This window comes from Lineus longissimus, chromosome 13 (genome assembly GCF_910592395.1).
Source record: "Lineus longissimus chromosome 13, tnLinLong1.2, whole genome shotgun sequence".
NCBI classification, from domain to species: Eukaryota; Metazoa; Nemertea; class Pilidiophora; order Heteronemertea; family Lineidae; genus Lineus; species Lineus longissimus.
The window spans coordinates 10,505,063-10,510,469 of NC_088320.1; positions in this window are offsets into that span (position 1 = coordinate 10,505,063).

Sequence of the window (5,407 nt, forward strand, 5' to 3'; positions counted from 1 at the left end):
GTCAGATCGAGTCTCACACTCAAAGTCTATCGTTCGCCGTAGTAACTGACATAAAACTTTGTCTTAAATGAATCTGTCACGAACGGCCTAATAGACCACACAGAAAAGTCTCTCCTACGACTAAGTCAGCTGCTGCCGCAAGATTACCAACTAAATTCCCAGTCATATATCAAGGGATAAGCTCGAGCACAAAGTCAGGTCTCACACAGTTTATAATCTTCAGAAGCAGAAAACTGCCCTAAGATTACCCAGAGCACATAGCAGGATCTCACAGCCTATCTTTAGAAGCAGAAACAGTGCCCTAAGATTACTGTCTAGCTTCCTTCCCCAGACACATAGCAGGGGGACGACCTAGAGCACATAGCAAGGTCTCACAGCCTATCTACAGAAGCAGGAACTGCCCTCAGATTACTGTCTAGTTTCCTCCCCCAGACACATAGCAGGGGAATGACCCAGAGCACGTAGCAAGGTCTAAGCCTACGGTCTATCTCGAAAACAAATGTCTTGAGATTACCGTCGTCTAAATGCGGGTAAAACCACGGAATCGGTATATACTCACCCAAAGGTATAGGCCTACTACCCCAACGCCATGTAGGGACTGTGAAGCTGATGTACGATCGGAGAACCGATCGTGACCTGTACGGGCGGTGTTCCAAACAATAATGACATTGCCGCTCAGCTCACGTGCACATGACGTCACCCCACTTTGGAAACCTTTGCTGGCAGATTGCTGTAACTTAGAGTGACACATTTGGGGATTGACTTTTCACTTGAGGCCTTCAATAGCTTTGTTTTACTATTTCACTGTTTGAATATTTTATTCTAATAACGGTTAAAGAAAATTGACAGTGGCAACCCAATCAACAATTTGGGCAAGTTGTTACTTGATGCATACCCTTCATCTGATCGTCTTGCGGTTCATCCAAAAATCTTCGGTTGCAATTGCGGACAAGGTTTGTGGCATCTGTAATGATAAATTGGAACAAATGCATAATGCACGATTACAGCAATATTAGTGTTTTCAGTCATGAAATTACTGCCTAAATATGATGTTGAAATACATCATTTTTTGCCATGAATTACGTTTCCTTCATAAATTGATGGACTTTATTCCTTTTATTTCATACAAGTTTGCCATTCTTACGACTAGTTATAACAAGAATTTATGCAATTTTGGGAATTAGGGAGTTGAGATTGGTGTTGGGGAAGGGTTAGGGTTTGGGTTAGTGCTAGGAGGAAGGGTTAGGGTCTGGGTTAGGTTTAGTGAATATGACTGTCGGTCAGAATAGCCGGTAGATTGTATGTAAAATCCAATGGAACCATCATAACAACAGCTGCGGCCTTGTACTTATTTAAACAATGTGAGCTAGTTCATTTCTCAAAACTCGTGATCAACCCTTAACTAGCAACCAATGAGATGGCATCACCGCTTCAAATATGGCCTCCTGATTTAGTGACCCGATTGTACTCTCCAGTTCTTTTGCGCAAAAGCATGAATTGGAAAGTAAAAATCTAATACTATATTATACATACCTACATGTAACCCTTCACCTTGAAAACCATACAAGCGAGAATCTTTCGTTGCAATTGCGGACAAGGTATGCGTCATCTGTAATGATAAATTGGCACAAATTCATAGTTTCAAATTCCTTAAGTTGAGAGCATTTTTTCATTTTTGGCTCAAGTGACCTATAGTAGAATAGCTGTCCTGAGGGGCACAAATTGACTAAAATTTTGTGAACTTCATTTATTTTTCATTTCAAGCATTTTTACATATTTCTTGGGTTCTATTATGAATGATCGGGGTTGTTGACTTGACCAACCTCTCAAGGTCACAGGCCGACAGGGTTCAAATTTTATTATTTCACCAATTGGTCGTATGTTTTGTCATTGTTCAATTGAGATGGTTCTTATTTGGTTGAATGATGAATCTAAGTCCCTCTGTGTGTACGCCAAATTTCGGCAAGATCAAAATTCAAATATGGCACTAATCACTTAAATTTCATATTTTGTATATACCGAAGGGTGTTTTTCAATTCCACTTCCACATACCGACAGCAAATTGATGCTGGGCAGTTCATGTTTTGGTGGTATGATGGGTCATAGGCCTAGTGCCTTAAAATGATTCTTGGAAGTAGATTCTTTCTCTGCCTTTGAAAAATACAAGGGGAAAATACAAAGACAAGTTACCCTCTTCAAAAATCCATTGGGCCTACAAAAATAAAACATGAATAACGTCAAGATTCCTTTAGACAGAAGGTGATACCCACCTTGTAGAAGATTTGTGCTAAACACAAGTTATTTCGCTATTTCAGTCTTGAAATAAGTCAAAATTCGAGCAAAAACCATGTGCACCTTGCTGCAATGAATGTTCAGCCTGCACTACAGGCGAAGCATAGCAAGCATTGGAAGGCAGAAAATGTGACAGGTAGTGGTTTTATGTAACACTCCCACACATTCTTTTGAGGTTGGCTATGTCTTTTGTCGCTCCAAACAATCAAACAAAGGTGTCAGATGGCCAAGGCTAATCCAAGTTGGTAATGTGATTGGCCATAAGGAATAAATATTTGGGTGGGACTGATTTGGAAATAGCAAAGGGCTAGTTGTGTTGTTGAATATTTTTTCATATATAATTTTTTTTTGCTTAAACAAACAATAATGAAATGGCCAGGGCCATTGTGCTCACCTCATGTGGAGGAAAGATGGATAAAGAGCATGGTCTTGTGTCATGTAGTGTTAGGTTTGATGTAGGTCCAAGCAATTACAATTTCCCCAAAATGGCCAATTTACAGTACATTCGACCTCTGTGACCTTGAAAAGTAGGTCAAATCAAAGAAGACCCGGGTGACACATTGAATGGTTGTTAGAATTAGATGTACCTATGATATAAAATTGGTGCCAATCGGGCAAGTCATTACTAGGAATAATGGCATTTTGAAGAATTTAGGATTTGGCCCCCTCCCTGGAGGCCAAACGGCAAATCAGATCGCACCAAACTTCGGTACCTGAGATCACCTGACCAAGGGGTACATGTGTACTTAATTTGTGATCAATAGTCATTGCAGTAAGGAAACGTGCCATAGTTTACGGCCCGACGGCGAATTTACGCCATTTGACCTCTGTGACCTTGACAAGAAGGTCAAATTAAAAACCTGTGTGACATATACTGTATGGTGGTTAGATGTACCCATGATATCAAATTGGTGGCAATCGGGCAAGAAGTTAAGGAATAATCACATTTTTAAGGTTTTTGGATTTTGCCCCCTGGTGGTCAAGTGGTGAATCATATTGGACCAAACTTCGGTCCCTGAGATCACCTGACTAAGGGGTAAATGTGTACCAAATTTGGTATCAATAGTCATTGCAGTTTAGAAACGTGCCATCGTTACATCCTAACGGCCAATTTACACCATTTGACCTCTGTGACCTTGAAAAGGAGGTCAAATCAAAAACCCGGAGGATATATGATGCACCTTTGCTAGAAGTACCTACCATATTTTTTTCAAAATTTCCCGACTACTATTAAGGGAGATATTGCATATTTTCACTTTTAACGTTTGGCCCCCTGGTGGCCAAACCATGAAACGAATCGGACCGAAACTTGGTCTCCCAGGTGTCATTACATAAGGGTACATGTGTACCAAGTTTCAACTCAATAGCTCTAACAGTTACGAAACGTGCCCTGCTAACGGACGACGGACGACGACGACGACGACGACGACGACGACGACGACGACGACGACGACGACGACGACGACGACGACGACGACGGACGACGGACGCCACGGTATGGGATAAGCTCACCTCTGCTAAGAGGTGAGCTAAAAACCAAAAGGAAAAATGGTGCAAACCTGAATGATACTAGACATTCATTCACACTTTTCATTGAACAATTTATTTTTTAAAAAGAATTCAGTGAAAAATTAGCAGTACTACTCAGTACTTGATGTGGTTGGTTTGATTTGTGTGTTTAATACAAAAAGATACAGCTTTTATTCCATTAAAGATGCTCTTGGGGATTAATATCTTGGATCAAAAGATTTCATGAACAATTTAGAATAGCAAATCCAAACAAAAATAGAATACATGTTTGCAGACTTTTCACTTGATTTTCTTGATTGGGGGTAAAATTATGACCATGAGAAATTTATGAACATTCAGGGGGGGGCAATGCAAAATGATATCCGGTCAGAGATAAAATCAATGGTTCTTAAAAACGAGACAGAAATGAGTGACAACATGTTATTTATTTCAGTCAAATATCAAGTTAATGTGATCATCTCAGGGATGAATTAATATTGGAGATAAACCAGAGTTCACATTGAATAGTTTAACTCTAGCATGAATCCATGATTGCTCTGATTACTGAAATAATTTGCGATCACATTGAATGGTTTATTTCCAGCTTGAATCCATAGATCCATCCCTCAGATGACCACATAACTTGAGTTCCCATTGAATGACTTATCACCAGTATGAATCCACATCCCTCAGATGACCACATTAACTTGAGCTCCCATTGAATGGTTCACAATCAGTATGAATCCACATCCCTCAGACAACCACATTAACTTTAGTTCCCATTGAATGGTTCATCACCAGTGTGAATCCACATCCCTCAGACAACCACATCAACTTTAGTTCCCATTGAATGGTTCATCACCAAATATGAATCCACATCCCTCAGACGACCACATTAACTTTAGTTCCCATTGAATGGTTCATCACCAGTATGAATCCACATCCCTCACACAACCACATTAACTTTAGTTCCCATTGAATGGTTCATCACCAGTATGAATCCACATCCCTCAGATGACCACATTAATTTGAGTTCCCATTGAATGGTTCATAATCAGTATGAATCCACATCCCTCAGACGACCACATTAACTTTAGTTCCCATTGAATGGTTCATCACCAGTATGAATCCACATCCCTCAGACAACCACATTAACTTGAGTTCCCATTGAATGACTTATCACCAGTATGAATCCACATCCCTCAGACGACCACATTAACTTTAGTTCCCATTGAATGGTTCATCATCAGTATGAATCCACATCCCTCAGACAACCACATTAACTTTAGTTCCCATTGAATGGTTCATGACCAGTATGAATCCACATCCCTCAGATGACCACATTAATTTGAGTTCCTATTGAATGGTTCATCATCAGTATGAATCGACATCCCTCAGACGACCACATTAACTTTTGTTCCCATTGAATGGTTCATCATCAGTATGAATCCACATCCCTCAGACAACCACATTAACTTTAGTTCCCATTGAATGGTTCATGACCAGTATGAATCCACATCCCTCAGATGACCACATTAATTTGAGTTCCTATTGAATGGTTCATCATCAGTATGAATCGACATCCCTCAGACGACCACATTAACTT